The sequence below is a fragment of the Schistocerca piceifrons genome, chromosome 4 (genome assembly GCF_021461385.2).
Source record: "Schistocerca piceifrons isolate TAMUIC-IGC-003096 chromosome 4, iqSchPice1.1, whole genome shotgun sequence".
Classification (NCBI taxonomy): Eukaryota; Metazoa; Arthropoda; class Insecta; order Orthoptera; family Acrididae; genus Schistocerca; species Schistocerca piceifrons.
In genome coordinates, this window is record NC_060141.1 from 385674393 (window position 1) to 385699602 (window position 25210).

General features: G+C 45.4%; 1 protein-coding gene across 1 annotated transcript in view; it reads left to right on the top strand.

Moving 5' to 3' along the window:
• Window positions 1-25210, top strand: part of LOC124795142 (centlein-like) — a 551801-nt gene that overhangs the window by 292088 nt on the left and 234503 nt on the right. The window lies entirely within an intron of this gene.

Sequence of the window (25210 nt, forward strand, 5' to 3'; positions counted from 1 at the left end):
GCGCGACTGCAGGGACGATATCGCGCACGCCTCCCGAGACCCACATTCTCACCTTGTATGTCCACACAGTACATTCATAGTGTCCCGTCCCAGCACACTCATAACTCATGGAAGACATTCTTACCAACTCCCGTAAGAGTTCGAGGAATATGTGGGCATCCGCACAGAAGAAGGAGGTCATGGCCAGTATTGCCAGAACTATATACTTATATGGATATGGTGTCTATTCTTTCGTGCATGTCCATATCCATATAAGCATGTAGATGGGAAAGACGCGAGATGTTATCGCATTTGACCCGGACGCATTGTGTTCATCGCAAGGGCCACTACAAATCGAAGTTTGTAAGGGGACAAATGATTCAAGAACGATCATCGGAAGTTGTAACAACGGATAGACGGACCACAGACTACTCCAATTCTGGCGAGCAACCGATGAGGAGCCATACAACCCATTAGAGACGCCACTGGCCGAGCTCTGGACCTTTGTTCGTCGCACGTCTCGGTACACGTACTTTGGTATGTGTGCGGCATGAAAAGTATACAAAAGTAAGCAAAGAGGTCACCTGGGCCACTGAGTCGCGATGCACTATGACACTGCTCCGTATAGTGTACGATTATGTCCCCTCATCTGATAGAAGCCACAAACCTCATCTCAACTATTTCGATTTTCTTTCTCTCCTTTCATTCTTTTGGCGCATGTGTTACACCCCTGGATAACAATAGGGATATAGTCGGCATGATAGTATACTAACAACGATAAATGTCTCTTTTACACTCCAATGGCAACATCTTTTTCCAAATAAAATCTCTAATAATGCAGAATAAATTTTGACGTTGGTAGCCGCCCGGAGTGGCCGAGCGCTTCCAGGCGCTTCAGTCTGGAACCGCGCGACCGCTACGGTCGCAGATTCGAACCCTGCCTCGGGCATGGATGTGTGTGATGTCCTTAGGTTATTTAGGTTTAAGTAGTTCTAAGTTCTAGGGGACTGATGACCTCAGATGTTAAGTACCATAGTGCTCAGAGCCATTTGAGCCATTGACGTTGGTGAGAACCAGAGTGAAACTTTCATACTGCAGGAGAATGTGCAATGTTTTGAAAACTTCTGACTTAGACCTGGAAACGTACTTTCGGGACGGTCATCTTCACGACTCAGCTGTTTTATCATGTAATCATAACATACCCACGTAGCGCCACGTGATGTTCACGCTTTCTCAATACTGCTCAAGAAATGCATCGAAAATTAGTCGCTAGAGCTGAAATTTTACTTTAATTTGCATTTCAATAACACGAGGAAATTGATTTGGAAGCACGGAAGTCACAGGTACTAAGAGAAATCCGGCGTACATAACATGTCAACATCGCCCGCAGCTCCCGCATCGTGTAGAAAGCTGTCTCTGTGCCCGCCATTGCGTAACGCGCACTTGTCTGCCCAGCTACAGTCATTAAGCTCCCGGAAGCCCTTTTCGGTTACTGCTGCTTTACAGATACAATGGACACTTCCGCGTTGTTTAATCGTGCCACTGGAGAAACAAGTTTTGCACTCTGTATAGAAATTGTCTCACGTTATGAAACTTCACTCTTGCCATAGAGCGATAACTGTCACCGAGAGGTACGGTGCGAGAGTTAAATTATGTATTCCAAAGTGAAAAACTATTATTTACTAACATTTTTGTTTGTCTGTTATATTACCTGGTTTATTACTAGTGATGGAAGCCAGATTAAGTTTGGAAAACATAGGTAATTGGAGATCGGATATGGCCATGGTAGAAGGAAAAGAGAGAGGGAGTAGTGCAAGGGGACAGAAGCAGGCGATGTTATTTTTCCAGAGTACGAAGATCTCCGTCTCTAATGCCCTAGATATCGACTCGACGTTGTATTCTTACCATCTCTCCCACTTCATCGAGACATGAATACAGTGAAAAGCCAATAGGCTATTTGCATGTGTTTACTAAAAATCACATACAGAGAAAACTCATGATCCATACGGCCCTTCCAACAATAGCGAAAGTCACAGACCTAAAGTTTGGATGTCTTCAGTATCCACCGCATTTTCCAAACATTTCTCCGAGCAGTTATCATATGCCTGGATGACTTAAAGAAATACTGGGATGAAGCGAGATCCGTTGCGACTAAGAGGTACGCCACGTTGCGCACAAACAGTTGCCCACACTTCTAATGACGTCAGACACTTTGTGTGGTGAAACTGAATTGGGCGTGGGGCTGTATGTGCACAATTATTTGAAATAATAGTATTGTAGCAGGAAATGACCTCCTACCACAGAATACTTGATGCTGTACAAGGGATCTGGCTTCCACGCTTTGCAAAACATAGGATCAAACGACGTAATATTTAAAAGAGTTAAAATGGACAACATTATATACATACTGGTGTAATGTTGTTGCATTAAATTGAGGTGTAAGCGGTGCTGATATTCAAGACCAGACTAACGTTAATTATAATCTTTTAGTATTCATCTTACGATAACCGGTGATATATATAAAAGAAATAAATCAGTTTATATTTGGACATTTATTTTAACATTGATCATTGTTGCGTTAAAATTTCAGCACATCAAACTTGATTCATAACTAAACTGGTGCCTTATTTAGGATTGTGAAAATGTGAGTTTTTAATCTTACGGAACACATCAGATAGGGAGCCAAGATTGGGAGACTACATACAACACTGCATTCATAAAATAACACACGAAGAACACGAAGAACGTTGAAACATATGCAAGAGGAAATTAACCACAACCAACCGATTCAATTTTCACCCAAAGAAGTTACGTTCGTAGCGCAATCCTGTCCGTCATGAAATTACCACACACTGGTATAGTAAATTCATACTAACTCTCTTCCCGAAAAGAATAGCTGAGGGCTACTTTGATGATTACACCACATACTTCACGTGGTCAACTTGGTTTACACAAAGAGTGTAACTCCACAATAATTTTGGTAATTAAAATAAATTAGGTCGAAAACCAGTTTACAAAAGAAAAACCTCGAAGTGGTTACTGTCGTCTTACTATTAACCTGATGGGTCAAACAATTGTATAAGCACGTGGTACTGGTCTCACAAAGTACAGCCCACGTGGGTTGAACATAAAGAAAAGTTGCTATATTGAAAAATATTGTCAAGACGAGACGTTATAATCTCACGCACATTCGCATTTAAGATTGATGATCTTAGTTAGAGTTACTGATCAATACGTGGTTCCACTTTACCCACAAAGTAGTGACAAAGCAACTAGCGGAAGATATTCCGAACTTCACACTCGAAATACACTGCGTTGCAATTTAAGATAACATTAGATATTTTAGAGCTAAACCTGAAATAAAGGTGATTAAATTTTCAGTTAGGCTGAACTTAAGAAATCCATTGTCCTACAGACTTAGCAGACACGTGCTTAGCGGGAGATCTTACCACTTCAGACGCTCGCCACGGACAGACTGACCTGTGATCCTACCGAGCGTGCTTAACAGATACAAACGGAAGTGACCAGAGTGGCAGCTCCCTATACCAACATGACAAGGGACGGACAGGACCATACTAAGAATAGAAACCTCTCTGCTTTTAGAAAGCATAGCTACCTGTTCCGACGTTGGTCCTACTGTTCTCTAACAGACAGGCTTGTCTGCTACCATCCAGCATGCAACTAGAAATACATTTGCTCATTCATCCCCTCACACAGAAGGGAAGGGGGATGACAGTATCTTATCATATACAGTATAAAAAAGAAAGGGGATGTAGGTTCCGTATGAGACTGTGTGACATGAATTACATGTAAACTGTGTTTGAAAATGTAGTAGTGTGACAGATCGTTCTTGTTTATGTGTAAAAGTAACACGTTTCACTGCTCAGTCTCCTCCCAGATAGTCAGAAACACCACAGTAGCGCGAGGGAGGACTCGAACCTCCCACGGGGCTGGCCGCGCGAACCGCGGCAAGGCTCCTTAGACCACGCGGCTACCCCGCGCGGCTCGTCTTCGAATATTGGTATATAATGATTTCATAGTCCCCAGTGGAATGTCACGCCACTCTTCGATCAGAACCTCTTCTAACTCCTGTAGTGACGAGGAAGGCGGAAATCTGCTCCGGAGTTGCGCTCCAATACTGCCCCCAAGGGTACGATAATGTTCAAATCCGGGGACTGTGCTGGCCAGGAAAGACGCTGCAGTTCAGTTGCACGCTCCGCATGCCACGATTGTTCTGTCCTGGCTGTGTGAATGGGTGCATAATCGTCCTGAAATATGGCATCATTGTTGGGAAACAACATTTGAATCATGAGGTGCACCTGATCACCTAAGTTGTTCAGATAATCGTTGGCTGTAACACAGCCTTTGAGAGTAATGATGGGACCAGCAGAATACCATGATATGGCTGCCCACGCCATGACACTTTCAGCTCCATGCTTAACCATGGAATCAAGCAATCAGGATTGTAGGCTTCTTTTGGGGTTCTCCACTTTGGCGGCCTGATGTTGGAAATAACGTAAACATTGACTCGTCGGACCATATTACGTGCTTCCACTGATCAGCTGTACAGGATTTATGCTTCTTTGCGTTGGCTGTCGTCAGTAATGATTTCGGTATAGCAGCTCGTCCATGAATAATCACTTTATGGAGTTCTCGACAGACAGTCTCGATAGATATGGGGTCTCGAAGATGGTTATTTAGCACTGCAGTCACTTTAGGCGCCGTAGTTTTGTGTTGTCTTGTCCCAATTCATGTTAGCATACAACGAGCTCCGTCATTCAGTTTTAATCTGCGCCCACTATTACGTTTACACGGCAATGTCTTTCCATGTTTTGTGTAGGCTATCATGACTGTTAAACAGTTGCTCTTCAAACATTCAATAAGTTGGCAGTCTTGGTTACTGATGGTCCTGCTAATCAGGCCCCCACAATCTGCTCTCTTTGGAAATAACTCTGTTAGGTCTTTCGTTGCACATCGACCTCGGCATCTGAATGTAGACACGAGATGTGCCCTACTCGTAAACAACCTTCACTGATGCCTAGTCCGCACAGAACACGCATAGTCCAGAGCGACACGTGTCTTACATGCGTTGTTGACCGTCAAACACAACCGACCTATTACTATCGCTGTTCACATTATTTTGCCTATCCCCTGCATATGAAACCTGGACCCTACATAGAAATAACTGCTACAATATAGTACAGAAGGTAACTGGAAGAAATACCCAATGAAACGAACAGAAATGACACTTTTATTCAAAGACAATAATTACGTTGAAGTATCCGCGATTCATGATGGTCATCTGGACATTACAAAATTCGGGACATGGTTCTTGATGGGGTGTGTCACCACCAAGGACGGCAATGCATCTCTGCAACCTGTTCCAATTCTCGCCACAAGGTCGGTCAGGAATTTTTGTGGTAGGAGGTTCCATTCCTCGTCCAGCGTGGTTAGCAACTGTTGGATGATGGTTGGTGCATGTGGGCCGTGCCGCAGTACGTTTCCCCAACGCATCCCACACATCCTTGAAGGAATTTAAAGCGGGGGAATTGGCAGGCCAGCCCATTCACTGAATATCCTCTCGCTCTAAGGGCTCCACCACCTACACAGTTCGCCGGCCGGAGTGGCCGAGCGGTTCTAGGTGCTTCAGTCTGGAACCGCACGACCGCTACGGTCACAGGTTCGAATCCTGTTTCGGGCATGGATGTGTGTGATGTCCCTAGGTTAGTTAGGTTAAACTAGTTCTAAATTCTAGGGGACTGATGACCTCAGATGTTAAGTCCCATAGTGCTCAGAGCCATTTTGAACCTACACAGTTCGATGAGGTCGCGCGTTGTCATCCATAAAAATGGAGTCAGAGCTGAATGCACCCCTGAAAATATGCACTAGGAGAAGAAATACAGAGTCGCAATAAAGTTGACTGGTGAATGTTACGTGTTCAAAGATTTTGAGGTCAGTATGCCCATGCAACATCGTGCCTCCCTACACCTTGTAAGATGTCGTGGTCTCCTGACCTTCATTGCTTACATATTCCGCCCTCACAATCATATTCCGCACATCAAGACGGTTAATTCGAACCCAGACTTGATAAGGTAAAGTCAATGTTGTATGAACTCATGTAAACAATATGCAAATAACTAGTGAATCGTAAGTGCGCACCGAGATTGAAATACTCGAGGCTGGCGTACACGCACACATTCAAGACACGATGGTCTCAGGGGCTTTTAGTTCGGGAGAGGCAAACCGCACCCCGGGGGTCTGGTCCCTTCAGAGGACGAGTCAACCTATCTACGTCGGCCGGCGACCGCCCGTAGAGCAGACAGCGTTTGCCCAAGTGAAAGGGAGAACGACCCCGTGTTCGGCTTAAAAGCAAATTCCGCTACATTGTGTGGGAGCGCCCAGCCTCCGCATTCTTTACAAACATGGCATGCAGTTTCAGAGGATTTCGCAGGGAGACAGCAAACGCCAAACGCCGATCTATCCATGCCCGAGGCAGGATTCGAACCTGCGACCGTAGCAGTCGCGCGGTTCCGGACTGCGCGCCTAGAACCGCGAGACCACCGCGGCCGGCTGAAATGTGTGAAATCTTATGGGACTTAACTGCTAAGGTCATCAGTCCCTAAGCTTACACACTACTTAACCTAAATTATCCTAAGGACAAACACACACACCCATGCCCGAGGGAGGACTCGAACCTCCGCCAGGACCAGCCGCACAGTCCATGACTGCAGCGCCCGAGACCGCTCGGCTAATCCCGCGCGATATACCCCTTCATGTCTGGCGTGGAGAGGGGCCGTTCCGTTGTCGCTCTTGGAGCGTGTGCGCTCGTGCGTGTACTCAAAGAGCGAGGAACAAGTCTCTCCTCAGTACTTCACCTCTGTCGAGAGTGAATCAGAGTGCGACTCTATACTGAGTCCTTGCGATTAAGCATTGTTCACTGTGTCGGCCATCACACTTATTGTGCAGTGTGAACCGTCAGAGTTATAGTTAAACGCCTGCGAGCGAATTTTTGAGTCGCATCGCGGTGGACTGGTTATCCGACCGGTGTACCACGCCAATAGTTAGACTAGGGGCGAATAGGAGGCCTTCACTTCATCAAGGCGTAGGGAGAGTTTGATTGGTGAAGGTCAATCCAGATAGAGCGAGAGTTATCTTATTTGTCAGCACCGAGCGGCGCAGACAGCAGTCATCGCAGCTTATGGTATTGTGCGCTACGGCTCTTGCGAGCCCCATATTTCCTTCACAACATTACACTTCACTGCATTTCACACGCGACAGCCTCGACCGTACCTAGCAACATTCTAACGGATAATTATTCAAGTTGAGTAGGCGCGGCTCTTAGCCATTATGCCAAGTCAATAACAATCTTAAACTTTGTATAGAAATTTCATTAGCGAATCCTATCCTTAAGAGGTAACTTCACATTCCGAAAAGAACCCGGAAATAACTTGTTCAGTTCATAACTAAAAGTGCCATAGTGATTTCTGAGAATTTTTGCAAAATAAATAACAATTTTCGTTAGTTTCATGTTTTTCTTACATTAACTAGCACTACTCTAGTACCAAAGTATCCCACTATTTGCGTAAGAAATTTTGTGAATGTTTGTGTCATTTCCTTACAGCGGACGACTCCAGAAGATATTTATTGCTGAAAGTTTTTCAGGCATTTCTCTTTAGAACGTTAGGAGCGTCTGTCTGACTTCTGTAGAAGTGTGTGGGTGGAAATTGCATCTTGCAGGAGCCACAGGGTAAAGGGAACATCTCAGATTTATCCGTTGCGCAGAGTGACAGAATAGCACCCACACGTCGCTCACAACCTTAATACGTGGATCTCAAATCTGTGTGCCTGTCTGGGACTGGAAGCGAGATCCCCATCAACGACATGTGAATGGTGATGTGTACCTGGATAGCTCCTTTGTTTACGAGCATTGCCTGCGAAAGGCAGGGGATCAGGTTATGGTTTAAATCAGCTAGAAATCTGACAGTGGTCGCGCAAAATTAAGTGGCACCAGCATTGTCGTCCTGAGCGCTGGAAGATCCCATTCCTCCGAAAGAGCGGCCACCTAGTTGACACTTGCCTGCCGACCGGAGTGGTTGGAACGTTTTCATTGCTGTCTCTTCACTCCATATAGTCATCACGCACCATAGTTGCGGAGTTACGTACTTTGTCATGAAATTTATGTCCGAAGAGACAAACGTGCGAAGAGACAAACGTGGAAGCAAAAATCTCATCGAGAACGAACTTGAGAGGGCTCCCGAAACTGCTCGCTATTCCAGTCACTTAATAAATCTGATAAAGGAAGGAAGATTAGTGTCTAGCGTCCCGTCGCAGCGCGGTCATTAGAGACGGAGTACAAGCTCGCATTACGGAGGGGTATGGAAGGAAATCGGCCGTGCCCTTTTCAAAGGAACCATCCTGGCATTTTCCTCAAGCGATTTAGGGAAATCACGGAAAACCCAAATCTTGATGGTCAGTTGTGGATTTGAACCGTCGTCCTCCCGTGTGCTAACCACTGCGCCACCTCGCTCGGTGACTGAACGAAGAAAGCGGATGCCGTTTTCTATATCACAGATGTGAAGGCGACTTTTAGATAAGCCGAAACTAATAATCAATAAAATTATATTTACGATCTTGACTGTTAAGGTTTTTTCTGAAGCCACAGCTTTAACACAACATATCGCTTATCTCCAAATTTCGCAATGTCAGATAATAAAGAAGGGGGAAATAGCCAAAAGTACTTCCCAAGGTTTCGCTGCTTCGGAAAGACGCGAAAGAAGGAGAAGAAAATTTTATTTTTGGATAATATCGCCCAACAGGGGACTGACGCACAATTTCCACATGGCTCGTCTTCAACATCTACATCTACATTTATACTCCGCAAGCCACCCAACGGTGTGTGGCGGAGGGCACTTTACGTGCCACTGTCATTACCTCCCTTTCCTGTTCCAGTCGCGTATGGTTCGCGGGAAGAACGACTGTCTGAAAGCCTCCGTGCGTGCTCTAATCTCTCTAATTTTACATTCGTGATTTCCTCGGGAGGTGTAAGTAGGAGGAAGCAATATATTCGATACCTCGTCCAGAAACGCACCCTCTCGAAACCTGGCGAGCAAGCTACACCGCGATGCAGAGCGCCTCTCTTGCAGAGTCTGCAACTTGAATTTGTTAAATATCTCCGTAACGCTATCACGGTTACCAAATAACCCTGTGACGAAACGCGCCGCTCTTCTTTGGATCTTCTCTATCTCCTCCGTCAACCCGATCTGGTACGGATCCCACACTGATGAGCAATACTTAAGTATAGGTCGAACGAGTGTTTTGTAAGCCACCTCCTTTGTTGATGGACTACATTATCTAAGGACTCTCCCAATGAATCTCAACCTGGTACCCGCCTTACCATCAATTAATTTTATATGATCATTCCACTTCAAATCGTTCCGCACGCATACTCCCAGATATTTTACAGAAGTAACTGCTACCAGTGTTTGTTCCGCTATCATATAATCATACAATAAAGGATCCTTCTTTCTATGTATTCGCAATACATTACATTTGTCTATGTTAAGGGTCAGTTGCCACTCCCTGCACCAAGTGCCTATCCGCTGCAGATCTTCCTGCATTTCGCTACAATTTTCTAATGCTGCAACTTCTCTGTATACTACAGCATCATCCGCGAAAAGCCGCATGGAACTTCCGACACTATCTACTAGGTCATTTATATATATTGTGAAAAGCAATGGTCCCATAACACTCCCCTGTGGCACGCCAGAGGTTACTTTAACGTTTGTAGACGTCTCTCCATTGATAACAACATGCTGTGTTCTGTTTGCTAAAAACTCTTCAGTCCAGCCACACAGCTGGTCTGATATTCCGTAGGCTCTTACTTTGTTTATCAGGCGACAGTGCGGAACTGTATCGAACGCCTTCCGGAAGTCAAGAAAAATAGCATCTACCTGGGAGCCTGTATCTAATATTTTCTGGGTCTCATGAACAAATAAAACGAGTTGGGTCTCACACGATCGCTGTTTCCGGAATCCATGTTGATTCCCACATAGTAGATTGTGGGTTTCCAAAAACGACATGATACTCGAGCAAAAAACATGTTCTAAAATTCTACAACAGATCGACGTCAGAGATATAGGTCTATAGTTTTGCGCATCTGCTCGACGACCCTTCTTGAAGACTGGGACTACCTGTGCTCTTTTCCAATCATTTGGAACGTTCCGTTCCTCTAGAGACTTGCGGTACACGGCTGTTAGAAGGGGGGCAAGTTCTTTCGCGTACTCTGTGTAGAATGGAATTGGTATCCCGTCAGGTCCAGTGGACTTTCCTCTGTTGAGTGATTCCAGTTGCTTTTCTATTCCTTGGACACTTATTTCGATGTCAGCTATTTTTTCGTTTGTGCGAGGATTTAGAGAAGGAACTGCATTGCGGTCTTCCTCTGTGAAACATCTTTGGAAAAAGGTGTTTAGTATTTCAGCTTTCACGCATAGCCCTCCATACGCTAACTTTGACATCGTTTAGCTTCTGTTTGTCTGAGAGGTTTTGGCTGCGTTTAAACTTGGAGTGAATCTCTCTTTGCTTTCGCAGTAGTCTCCTAACTTTGTTGTTGTACCACGGTGGGTTTTTCCCGTCCCTCACAGTTTTACTCGGCACGTACCTGTCTAAAACGCATTTTACGATTGCCTTGAACTTTTTCCATAAACACTCAACATTGTCAGTGTCGGAACAGAAATTTTCGTTTTGATCTGTTAGGTAGTCTGAAATCTGCCTTCTATTACTCTTGCTAAACAGATAAACCTTCATCCCTTTTTTTATATTCCTATTAACTTCCATATTCAGGGATGCTGCAACGGCCTTATGATCACTGATTCACTGTTCTGCACATACAGAGTCGAAAAGTTCGGGTCTGTTTGTTATCAGTAGGTCCAAGATGTTATCTCCACGAGTCGGTTCTCTGTTTAATTGCTCGTGGTAATTTTCGGATAGTGCACTCAGTATAATGTCACTCGATGCTCTGTCCCTACCACCCGTCCTAAACATCTGAGTGTCCCAGTCTACATGTGGTAAATTGAAATCTCCACCTAAGACTATAACATGCTGAGAAAATTTATGTGAAATGTATTCCAAATTTTCTCTCAGTTGTTCTGCCACTAATGCTGCTGAGTCGGGAGGTCGGTAAAAGAAGCCAATTATTAACCTAGCTCGGTTGTTGAGTGTAACCTCCACTCATAATAATTCACAGGAACTATCCACTTCTACTTCACTACAGGATAAACTACTACTAACAGCGACGAACACTCCACCACCGGTTGCATGCAATCTATCCTTTCTAAACACCGTCTGTACCTTTGTAAAAATTTCGGCAGGATTTATCTCTGGCTTCAGCCAGCTTTCTGTACCTATAACGATTTCAGCTTCGGTGCTTTCTATCAGCGCTTGAAGTTCCGGTACTTTACCAACGCAGCTTCGACAGTTTACAATTACAATACCGATTGCTGCTTGGTCCCCGCATGTCCTGACTTTGCCCCGCACCCGTTGAGGCTGTTGCCCTTTCTGTACTTGCCCAAGGCCATCTAACCTATTTTAGTGTCAGTATCGTGTAAACATTATTGTCTTCTACGGTACCCATTTTTCATTTGATGAGATTTCCTTCTGGCAATGCTTGGCCGATGATGGCAGAGAGTGGTCGCTCTTGTTCAGTTGATCCTTCGTTTATGCGACTACTTCTTTTTCGGTATTCTAGCGAGAAATTTAGAAACTATGGACTTTGAATGTCAGTATTTGTCGAATTATTGTTCGTAGCGATATAACCTGTTAATACGATTGTTTTCAGCCTCGCTAGCTGTAGCCTACAAGTTATGCGAGATACACGTTTGTGCATAAACTTCTGCTGTCGAACTCCGAGCAAGTAGAGGCCGTATTACATTATGTTCACTCTACCGTACATTGCAGAGTGAAATTAGTGTTCTGTCTGGAAGCTAACCTTGTACTGAATTGTATTAAACCGGGGACATAGAGACGTAGAGGCTTCGTCCCGCCATAGCCCTCAGTGATTCACAACCGCACAACAGCCTACAGCAGTCGACCCACCCCACCGCCGCCCCGGACCGAATCCAGGGTTATTGTGCGGTTCGGCCCCCAGTGGACCTCTCTGGGAACGTCGCATACCGGACGAGTGTAACCCCAAATGTTTGTGTGGTAGAGTAATGGTGGTATGTGTGTAAGTGAAAACGGTGTTTGCGCAGCAATCGCCCACAGTGTGTAACTGAGGCAGAATAAGGGGAACCAGCCCGCATTCGCCGAGATAGATGGAAAACTGCGTTAAAAACCATCCACAAGGTGGCTGGCGTACTTTACCTCGACACTAATCCGCCGGGCGGATCCGTGCCGGGGACCGGCACGCCTCCCCGCTCGGGAAGCAGCGTGTTAGACCGCGCGGCTAGCCGGGCGGGCAAGCTATCCGTTCTCCGCAACTTTGTAAATGATTGACACTGGACTTCTTTCGTGGCGATAGGTAGCGCTGTTAGCGAGTTTTATCGAGCTCTACTTAGACAGCTCCTGGAGTGCAGGTTCTCTGCAGGAGGTCGGATATAGTGAACGGCCGATGCGACTGCACGTTCAGCTTCCGAGGCGAGAGTAACCTTGGTGCTAGTTTACTGCACCCCATAGAAGGCCCGGCAATGAAGTGTGTGTTTAATCGTCCGACGGCAGCCGCCACACCTCGTCTGACGTGAGTGACTTTATTCCACGGCGGCGCGACAACGTAGCTCGGCGGCAATAAACGCATCCTACACCCGCCTGCTGTCACCCAGGTGTCTGTGTGTTTGCTGAGCAGATGTTGGCTCCCTGTTACCATTCTCCTTTTCCTACTACCCCTCCTTTTTCCTACCTCACTCCTTCCAGGAACCCAGGACGTCTACTAGTAGCTATCGGATCAAAATACATTAACAGGGGAGGTCTCCACCCTTCAGCTTTATGGCGACACATTCAATGAGGTCTCTGTCATTGGATGAATGATAGCCCATTCTCCCTCTAGAGCCGAAAGCAGAGAAGATAGTAAGGGTGGACGCAGGGGTGGAGGGAAGCCAATGGTCTCAGTCATTCCAAAGGTGTTCCATTGGATCCAGATCAGGACGCTTACTAGATAATATGTTTCAGGAATATTATTATCTTTGAATGCGAACATTTTAGGTTAGGCTTTACCGTGACTGCTATTGATATTAAATGAAACAAGTTTACTGTTATAAGAACGTAGGCTTCCGCGACCGGTATCATAGGGCACGAGGAAGGCCGTTGCAATTCGGCTGAAACGTCGGTTTTAGTTTATTATTGTTGTTAGTTTTTAGCAATGACGCGGCATAAGAAGAATTTTAATCACTAAATTTACTGTTATCAGTCACCATTTTATTTATCTCCACGACGCGTTTCAAAGATTTAAACCTCCATCATCAGGTGGATTTCCATTAGTTAGTATGACATTTGTGTGTGTGTTGTGTTACGATTTTGGGAGGAACTTGTGGCACTGTGTAGTGGAGAAACAAGACACTATTTCAGAACAGGTTCAGCAATCAAAGGATTACTGAATGATGTATCGGACGCACTCGAGCAAATGATTCAGCCTTACATTACTGGCCTCCAAGGTCACTGGACCTGAATGTAGGTGATTCAAACTGCTGACGTCATCGGTCATCGGCCAACTTATGCTAAGAACAATACACATATGCATGCCCGAGGGAGGACTCGAACCTCCGGCGATAGGGGCCGCGCAACACGTGACATGGCGCCTCAAACCGCGCGGCCATTCCACGCGGCAACCATCAACAACAACAAATGAACTAAGACATCACATAACAGCAGCTTTAGAAGCTGTAACTCAAGAGACGCCCGATGCAGTGTGAATACAATTTGAATACCGCATTGCCATATGCTGTGCATCTCACGGGGGACATATTGAGCACCTATGAAAAGGTATGAAAAAAAACTTTTTGTGTTTCCCGTTCATCAAAAAACAAAATTCATTGTATACGGGCTATTTACAATTTGTACAGAAACCAGATGGCAGTTATAAGAGTCGAGGGGCACGGAAGGGAAGCAGTGGTTGGGAAGGGAGTGAGACAGGATTGTAGCCTATCCCTGATGTTATTCAATCTGTATATTGAGCAAGCAGTAAAGGAAACAAAAGAAAAATTCGGAGTAGGGATTAAAATCCATGGAGAAGAAATAAAAATTTTGAGGTTCGCCGATGACATTGTAATTCTGTCAGAAACAGCAAAGGACTTGGAAGAGCAGTTGAACGGAATGGACAGTGTCCTGAAAGGAGGATATAAGATGAACATCAACAAAAGCAAAACAAGGATAATGGAATGTAGTCTAATTAAGTCTAATGATGCTGAGGGAATTAGATTAGGAAATGAGACACTTAAAGTAGTAAAGGATTTTTGCTATTTGGGGAGCAAAGTAACTGATGATAGTCGAAGTAGAGAGGATATAAAATGTAGACTGGCAATAGCAAGGAAAGCGTTTCTGAAGAAGAGAAATTTGTTAACATCCAGTATAGATTTAAGTGTCAGAAAGTCGTTTCTGAAAGTATTTGTATGGAGGGTAACCATGTATGGAAGTGAAACATGGACGATAAATAGTTTGGACAAGAAGAGAATAGAAGCTTTCGAAATGTGGTGCTACAGAAGAATGCTGAAGATTAGATGGGTAGATCACATAACTAATGAGGAGGTATTGAATGGAATTGGGGAGAAGAGGAATTTGTGGCACAGCTTGACAAGAAGAAGGGACCGGTTAGCAGGACATGTTCTGAGGCATCAGGGGATCACAAAATTAGCATTGGAGGGCAGCGTGGAGGGTAAAAATCGTAGAGGGAGACCAAGAGATGAATACACTAAGCAGATTCAGAAGGATGTAGGCTGCAGTAAGTACTGGGAGATGAAGAAGCTTGCACAGGATAGGGTAGCATGGAGAGCTGAATCAAACCAGCCTCGGGACTGAAGACCATAACAACAACAACATTGTATATGTTTATTAGTTTGAGAAATATAGACGTGCCAAATCGGATGGCTCTTTTTTATACACCCTGTGCTTCTCTGCAATGACTTACATCACCGGTGAAGGGCCACGTGACCGCCCGGAACGAGTCTTTCACCATCCCCAGCGCTCCAGTGTGTTCTTTCAAGTTGGTGACTAATACTTCGTCCGGTGAGTTTATCCTCAGACCATGTGTAGACACTGGCTGCTGAAAGCATGACTTCAGCTTTGCAGAGAAGCGACGCAGTTGTCTGAGCAAAGCGACTTAGCCGCAAGTAAGTGTCACCTGCGGGGCTCGCATTGACATTCAGGTGCGCCAGCTAGTGGCAAGTGGCGCTGGGCTGGCAAACAAAACGGCGCCGACCGCAACCCACGGCGGCGCAGCGCACACAATGGCCCGCTTCTTACGCAACGCTGCGGTCGTTCCGTGCTCCCCGCCCTGGCGCTCTCGCTCCATTCTGAAGCCGGCGCCTCTGCAGTCTGCAGCCAGGTGGCCGATTGCTTCCGGCGGCGCGTGCCTCCTCTGCAGTCGGCAGCCCGGCACTGTCGTTTATACACTACTAGCCATTAAAATCGCTACACCAAGAAGAAATGCAGATGATAAACGGGTATTCATTGGACAAATATATTACACTAGAACGCACATGAGATTACTTTTTCACGCAATTTCGATGCATAGATCCTGAGAAATCAGTACCCAGAACAACAACCACCCCTGGCCGTAATAACGCCCTTGATACGCCTGTGCATTGAGTCAAACAGAGCGTGGATGGCATGTACAGGTACAGCTGCCCATGCAGCTTCCACTCAATACCGCAGTTCATCAAGAGTAGTGACTGGCGCATTGTGACGAGCCAGTTGCTCGGCCACCATTGACCAGACGTTTTCAATTGGTCAGAGATCTGGAGAATGTGCTGGCCAGGGCAGCAGTCGAACATTTTCTGTATCCAGAAAGGCCCGTACAGGACCTGCAAAATGCGGTCGTGCATTATCCTTCTGAAATGTAGGGTTTCTCAGGGATCGAATGAAGGGTAGAGCCACGGGTCGTAACACATCTGAAATGTAACGTCCACTGTTCAAAGTGCCGTCAATGCGAACAAGAGGTGACCGAGACGTGTAACCAATGGCACCCCATACAATCACATCGGCTGATCCGCCAGTATGGCGATGACGATAACACGCTTCCAATATGCATTCACCGCGATGTCGCCAAACACGGATGCGACCATCATAATGCTGTAAACACAACCTGGATTCATCCGAAAAAATGACGTTTTGCCATTCGTGCACCCAGGTTCGTCGTTGAGTACACCATCGCAGGCGCTCCTGTCTGTGATGCAGCGTCAAGGGTAACCGCAGCCATGGTCTCCGAGCTGATAGTCGATGCTGCTGCAAACGTCGTCGAACTGTTCATGCAGATGGTTGTTGTCTTGCAAACGTCCCCAACTGTTGACTCAGGGATCGAGACGTGGCTGCACGATCCGTTACAGCCATGTGGATAAGATGCCTGTCATCTCGACTGCTAGTGATACGAGGCCGTTGGGATCCAGCACGGCGTTCCGAATTACCCTCCTGAACCCACCGATTTCATATTCTGCTAACAGTCATTGGATCTCGACCAACGCGAGCAGCAATGTCGCGATACGATAAACCGTAATCGCGATATGCTACAATCCGACCTTTATAAAAGTCGGAAACGTGATGGTACGCATTTATCCTCCTTACACGAGGCATCACAACAACGTTTCACCAGGCAACGCCGGTCAACGTCTGTTTGTGTATGAGAAATCGGTTGGAAACTTTCCTCATGTCAGCACGTTGTAGGTGTCGCCACCGGCGCCAACCTTGTGTGAATGCTCTGAAAAGCTAATCATTTGCATATCACAGCATCGTCTTCCTGTCGGTTAAATTTCGCGTCTGTAGCACGTCATCTTCGTGCTGTAGCAATTTCAATAGCCAGTAGTGTACCTGCGGACCTTGTATTCCGCGCCGTTATCCGCAAAACTATGAACAATTCGCCTATTCAGGACTCCATCGACAATGCTGAAATCAGATAGCCGCGTGGGATTAGCAGAGCCGTCTGGGGCGTGCAGTTATGGACTGTGTGGCTGGTCCCGACGGAGGTTCGAGTCCTCCCTCGGGCGTGGGTGTGTGTGTTTGTCCTTAGGGTAACTTAGGTTAAGTAGTGTGCAAGATTAGTGACTGATGACCTTGACTGAAGTCCCATAATATTTCACACACATTTGAACTATTATTTTTTTTTTAATCAGTTATCTTCCGCGAAAGCCGCTGGTACTGCCTACTATGGATATTAAGAGCTGTCTTTTACCGGAGTACTGCCCGGACACATGGAAGTTTGGCCACGTTATCCCAGTTCCGAAGCCTGTAACAAAATCATTCGCAACCAGACAACTATTCCCCCATAAGCTTACAGCCTACTATGGCGAAAGTGCTGGAGCTAATTCTCCTTATCAGGAACACCGCTCGATTGGAACAACATAACATCACACGCTCAAAACAGTGTGTTTATATATTTGACGCGTTTCAGGTGCAGCCCATCTTCAGAATGTCTGCCAAACGAAATACAGTGTCATGAGAGCACAACACTCAAATGCGTTAAAAACTTTCGAAATGAAATGCACACACCACCCAAAATGTTTTCATACAAAGTATAGTCTCTTGTACGTACGTTTTCACCATCAGCGCTCAACTGACGGCGGGTCGCCGTTACAAAACATAACTATCGAAATGTGCCAACAGGTGGCGCGGTTGTGACATTAGAGGAGTTAATAGCAGTCACAGAGATAAACGAAGAAATTCCCGGCCGGAGTGGCTGAGCGGTTCTAGGCGCTTCAGCCTGAAACCGCGCGACCGCTACGGTCGCTGGTTCGAATCCTGCCTCGGGCATGGATGTGTGTGATGTCCTTAAAGTTAGTTAGATTTAAGTAGTTCTAAGTTCTAGGGGACTGATGACCTCAGCTGTTTCGTCCCATAGTGCTCAGAGCCGTTTTCAAATTGGCGTTTGGAAATTATGAAGCAAATAGGAACAAATACCTATACATAAAGCAAAATACAATACTTCAGTCGTATACAGTAACAGATCGTATAAGTAAAAAAAATGGCTCTGAGCACTATGGGACTTAACATCTGAGGTCATCAGACCCCTAGAACTTGGAACTACTTAAACCTAACTAACCTAAGGATATCACACACATCCATGCCCGAGGCAGGATTCGAACCTGCGACCGTAGCGGTCGCGCGGTTCCAGACTGAAGCGCCTAGAACCTCTCGGCCACATCAGCTAGCTACCAGTTAGGTGTCAGTTTCGTTACTTACCTCCATGAATGCCACAACCACGCCACCTGCTGGCATGTTTCGATAGTTATGTTTTGTAACGGCAACTCGCCATTACTTGTGCACTGATGGAGAGGACGTATGTACGTGAGGCTATAATTTGTAGGAAGACATCTTGCGTGGTGTGTTTACCTTATTATCAAAGTTTTTGTAATGCTTTTGATATCTTTATTTTTCGTGATTACTGTACTATATACGTGTGCTCTCGGGATTTTGTATTTCGTTTCGCCGTCATTCCGAAGACGAATTACACCCCAAATGCGTCAGATATAATATTTTGAACTGATCTGTTCATTTCAAGCGACCCATTCAGTCCTGGTACAAGTACTGTCGATTTACTTTACGGTGGCAGGCGTCCTATGCGTGTTTTGTGTCGCAACGTCAGTTCGTTCAGTTCATGCCTCTCTGCTCACGACGGGACCTTCTGGGAGGTGCATCGAGTTATGAGCTCCCACTTCGCCTGCTTATAGTGTGGGTAGGCACCTATCACATCCTACTGTCAATGCGGCCTCGTTTTTGAAATATTGCCTGTTAAAGTTTGGGCAGCTCTTTATATACAGAAAAGTTTCACATTTGTGTCAAGTGAGCGAGTAGCCGAGTGGCAATCGAGAGACTCCCGTCCAGGAGGCTCTGGTTCGAGACCCGTCTATGCTACTTTTGTTTCCTTTTTTTCAAATGCCTTTTTCTAATTCATAATTAATCACGAAAATTCCGCAAGGAATTGATTAAAAGAATTACAAGTCGCTATAAATCAAAATCACACATTGAATGTCAAATTTTGTTTCAATCTTTTGCGTTTTTTTTATTTTAACAGTATTCCATAACGTCAATGCAGTGGCGTTTCCTGCGGACTTGAGAAAATACGGATGCGATTGGGACGAAAATGAATGTGCGTTCGTACAATGTTCGTGGTTCCAAAAGTACAAATATTTTGTTTGTTTTTATAACAAGTATCATACGTCGGAATGTACTCTTCAAAATATAGGAAATATCGATTAACTTTCCATTAAATGAAACCTATTTTGAATCCCTCATTCGGTGGTATTTTTTTAATATTCCCTACCTCAACGGGACAAAATTAAAAAAACAACGAAAAAATTTGAACAATAATGAAATATTTCAAGAAATTATGTTACGGCTAATTTCCTGTTAAAATAGAAAAAACGCAAAAGATTGTAACAAAATTTGACATTCAGTGTGTAATTTTGATTTATAGGGGGTTATAATTCTTTTTAATCAATTTCTTGCGGAATTTTCATGATTAATTATGAATTGAAACAGAAATTTGAAAAAAAAAGAACCAAAAGTAGCATAGACGGGTCTCGAACCAGAGTCGCCGGGACGGGAGTCTCGCTCGCTTGCCACTCGGCTACTCGCTCACTTGTCAGAACAGTGAAACTTTTCTGTATGTAAAGAGCTACCCAAACTTTAACAGGCAATATTTAAAAAAAAATGGTTCATATGGCTCTGAACACTATGGGACTTAACATCTGAGGTCATCAGTCCCCTAGAACTTAGAACTACTTAAACCTAACTATCCTAAGGACATCACACACATCCATGCCCGAGGCAGGATTCGAACCTGCGACCGTAGCAGTCGCGCGGTTCCGGACTGAGCGCCTAGAACCGCTCGGCCACCGCGGCCGGAAATATTTCAAAAACGAGGCCGCATTGGCACCTACAATTTTAGGATGTGGTACGTGCCTGCCCACATTATAAGCAGCCGAAGTGGGCGCTCATAACTCGATGCACCTCCGAGAACGTCCCCTCGTCAGCAAAACGATGGCGACAGAAATTATCGGTTGACTCTTGAAGGGGGTCAATCCCGCGTTCGGCCATCCTGATTTAGGTCTTCCGTGATTTCCCTAAATCACTCCAGGCAAATGCCGGGATGGTTCCTTTGAAAGGGCACGGCCGACTTCCGTCCCTGTCCTTCCCTAATCCTATGAGACCGATGACCTCGCTGTTTGGTCTCTTCCCCCAAACAATCCAACCCAATCCCGAAGGGGGAGAGCTTGGCGGACGTTGGTGTGCTTCTGGCGACCCTTTACTGGAGTCAGGCGGAACCGACAGCAGGAAAGGAAAACAATGGCTTGCTGAGGACTCCGAGTGCCTAGGTAATTGCGGGTGCTCCGGAGGCCGCTCTCATGCAGGGACCTGGGTGGGTGTTGCGCTGTGCCAGGCCGGTACGTATTGTTCACACGAGCAGAGAAGCGGCCGCATTCCTAGGGCGGTGCGTGGCGCGACCACCTCGCGTGGCAAGCTGGCCGGCCTTACAGCTTTGTCTCTCCCGTGCAGGGCGCGGCCCGCATTGTGGCTGGCGCCCAGCTGCCGACAACCCCTTTCACACCTCACCAGCTTCCAAAACACGAGGCTCTAACAACGCGACCACAACAAAGGTAAAATTCAATTATGATTGTAGTGTTGCTCACGCTGCTAAATATAGCATTTTCGGGCTACAACAAAGTTACATTACGTGGCAGGTGTCACTAGAGCACAGTTAATAAAGTCATTTCATGAAATAATGGATAAACTAGGCACTCATCTTTTCGTGTTTCTCACGCTGGTCTCGTTGTGAACTCACGGCTCAATCGTCGAAAATCTAGGTAGTGATGATTCCAAGCTGGGATGTAAAGAGGCCTAGGTGTTATTCTGCGATATTCAAAAGTTTTGTAGATGCGCTTCACAAACCATTCTTGAAGATTAAACTCTTGCAAGTTAGGACAATGGTGATGTAAAATAGTAATCAGCACTCCGAAAACATCGTTCTTGTGCAACGCAGCTAGCTCTTTATTCGCACGAAGTAATGGCCGCTACCGACAGGGGATCTCAGGTTGATTCCGTATTTCTGGATTTCCGGAAAGCTTTTGACACCGTTCCTCACAAACGACTTCTAATCAAGCTGCGGGCCTATGGGGTATCGTCTCAGTTGTGCAATTAGATTCGTGATTTCCTGTCAGGAAGGTCGCAGTTCGTAGTAATAGACGGCAAATCATCGAGTAAAACTGAAGCGATATCAGGTGTTCCCCAGGGAAGCGTCCTGGGACCTCTGCTGTTCCTGATCTATGCAAATGACCTGGGTGACAATCTGAACAGTTCTCTTAGGTTGTTCGCAGATGATGCTGTAATTTACCGTCTAGTAAGGTCATCCGAAGACCAGTATCAGTTGCAAAGCGATTTAGAAAAGATTGCTGTGTGGTGTGGCAGGTGGCAGTTGACGCTAAATAACGAAAAGTGCGAGGTGATCCACATGAGTTGCAAAAGAAATCCGTTGGAATTCGATTACTCGATAAATAGTGCAATTCTCAAGGCTGTCAATTCAACTAAGTACCTGGGTGTTAAAATCACGAACAACTTCAGTTGGAAAGACCACATAGATAATATTGTGCGTAAGGCGAGCCAAAGGTTGCGTTTCATTGGCAGGACACTTAGAAGATGCAACAAGTCCACTAAAGAGACAGCTTACACTACACTCGTTCGTCCTCTGTTAGAATATTGCTGCGCGGTGTGGGATCCTTACCAGGTGGGATTGACGGAGGACATCGAAAGGGTGCAAAAAAGGGCAGCTCGTTTTGTATTATCACGTAATAGGGGATAGAGTGTGGCAGATATGATACGCGGGTTGGGATGGAAGTCATTAAAGCAAAGACGTTTTTCGTGGCGGCGAGATCTATTTACGAAATTTCAGTCACCAACTTTCTCTTCCGAATGCGAAAATATTTTGTTGAGTCCAACCTACATAGGTAGGAATGATCATCAAAATAAAATAAGAGAAATCAGAGCTCGAACAGAAAGGTTTAGGTGTTCGTTTTTCCCGCGCGCTGTTCGGGAGTGGAATGGTAGAGAGATAGTATGATTGTGGTTCGATGAACCCTCTGCCAAGCACTTAAATGTAAATTGCAGAGTAGTCATGTAGATGTAGAAGTTACACTTCTTTTTTATTACTTTTGTTGCAATATCACGTAACTCACAAAACATCACTTCACAATATAAAACATACTTGAAAATATCTTCCTCGCTGTTAAAGTTCACATTTCATAAACTGACTACAATTTGCGTCTTTTCAACATGACGACCAAGACTTGACTCTCTAATAACCGCTTACGAGCCCAAAAATCAGAGTTACAAGTACGACAAATATCATAGTGACAAAAGAAAGAATACACATAAGAATAATATCATTGCAACATAAACCTATCACAAGGTCCATAGTCCAAAAGTAAGCTAAACAGTTCATTCTCGCCTAAGGTGAATCAGGTTCCTTTTCTCAGGTGTTTCGGAAGATTTATTTGCAGCTTCTATTTCGTAAGTCAGGGTAGAGGCAGTCCAAACGAAGAACAGCCATTGTTTCATGTTACGATTCGTGTGAGCGGAAAACGCTCATTTCGTTCTCATTACAAGCGGAAGGCTGTTTACACTGCATCTTTAAGCACCCTGTGGATAGAACGAGGTCGGTGAACAACTGATTATTTATTACAGTCACTGCTGAAATGCACTGAGGTAACAAAAGTCATGGGTCACCTCCTAATATCGTACGAGACCGTCTTTTGCCCGGCGTAGTGGAGAAACTCGACGTGGCATGCTCTCAACAAGTCGTTGGAAGCCCCCTACAGAAATACTGAGCCATTCTACCTCTATAGCAGTCCATAATTGCGAAGGTTTTGCCGGTACAGGATTTTGTGCACAAACCTACCTGTCGTTATGTCGCATAAACTTTCGATAGTTTTCACGCCGGACGATCTGGGTGGCCAGAACGTTCTTCAAACCACTGACGGATAACTGTGGCCCGGTAGCATGGTACATTGTCATCTACAAAAATTCCATCGTTGCGTGGGAATGTTAAACCCAAAAATGGCTGCAGAAGTTCTCCAAGTAGCCAAATACAACTATTTCCTGTCAATGATCGGATCCTTTTGACGTGAGAACCCAGTCCATTTCATGTAAATTCAGCCCCCACCATTAAGGAGTCACCACCAGCTTGCACAACTCGGATCCGTGGCTTCGTGTGGTCTGCGCCACACTCGAACCCTCTCATCAGGTCTTACCAACTGAAATCGGGTCTCATCTGACCAGGCCACGGTTTTCCAGACGTCTCGGGACCAACTGATGTGGACTCGATCCCTGGAGAGGCGCTGCAGGCCATGTCTTTCTGTTAGCAAAGGCACTGGTGTCGGACGACAACTGCCATAGTATATAACCCCAAATTTTGCCACTCTGTTGAGACGGTTACGTTCGTCATACGTTCCACGTTGATTTCTTCGGTTAATTCAGGCAGTGTTGCTTGTCTGTTACCACCGACAACTCTACGCAAACGCCGCTGATCTAGGTAGTTAAGTGAAGGCCGTCAGCCACTGCATTATCCATGGTGAGACGAAATACCGGAAACTTGGTATTCTCGACACATTCTTGACACTTGATCATCGAATATTGAATTCCCTAACGATTTCCTTAATGGAATGTCCCGTGGCTCTAGTTCCAACAAGCATACCGTGTTCAAAATCTGTTCATTCCCATCGTGCGGCCATAATCACGTTGGGAACCTAACTCGTGACTCATCTGAGCAGCCGCGCGGGATTAGCTGAGCGGTCTGAGAGCGCTGCAGTCATGGACAGTGCGGCTGGTCCCGGCGGAGGTTCGAGTCCTCCCTCGGGCATGGGTGTGTTTGTTTGTCCTTAGGGTAATTTAGGTTCAGTAGTGTGTAAGCTTAGGGACTGATGACCTTAGCAGGACTGATGACCTTAGCAGTTAAGTCCCATAAGATTTCACACACATTTGAACATTTTTTCATCTGAGTACCAATGGCAGTTCCGCCAATGCACTACTCTTTTATATCTTGTGCACCCGATACTACCGCCATCATATGCATGTCACCCCAGTGTATTAACTAAATGCAATGTCGCATCCAGCCGTAGTGAAATGGTACCAAGAATTTGACCAAGGCTGCACAGACGTGTGTGCTGCTGATCCGTCATATAATCCTAATTTTGTACCATGTGATTTCCATGTTTTGGGGAGAAAAGAGGTTTTCAGACGATGAAGACCTAGACCTTCACACAGCGGCACTTGAAAGGCTTCACGACTAAGGAGCATATCTCTACAGTCGAGGTACTGAACGACGAAGAACGTTCCAACTACTGTTTGCAGAGACTCAGTGCCTAAGTTGAAAAATAGTGCCATGTATCTGTGTCACCATGAAAGTTACTTGGCCTGCCATAATAATGTGAAACTTACTTTTACTTATTTTTTAGAGTCCTCTCGTATGTTAGGGTACCTTGGCGCTTACTATATATTTGCTTCAGTTTTGTTGATCAGTAGAGGCCTTGTAATCAAGTTTATTACATCGGAACTGCCTCTTTAATGAATAATCAGTTTGTATGTCTCTGAATAGATGTCTGCCACTACCAAATTAGCCGTTACGCTATTCAACCAGAGAATAACAAGCGGCAATACTGTGTTTCTCAGTTTAAAAAAAGATGAAAAGTATTATGGTGGGATTAGAAACCATTTACAGGACCGCAATGTAGATAAAACAAGTCTTCTATAGGTCGTACACTCGTACAGCATCTCTCACGTATGAAATTATTTTTCGTATGCTTCAGAAATGATGTTTCCCAAATGGATTAGGTCAAAAAACGGCAATGAAAAAGATCATTTCTGTGTAAGTGCTTTTATCTTACGAGGCTCTTCCATGCGGCGCCGACGTCGTACCTCTTAAGAAACGAAGATTAATGGCTTACAAGAAAGTAATTAGTGCTTCTCAGCAGATGATAATGGATTATCGATGAGAAACAGTAGGTCGCTGACCCAGTTGAATACAGCTAATTCAGACTTTAATTCGAAG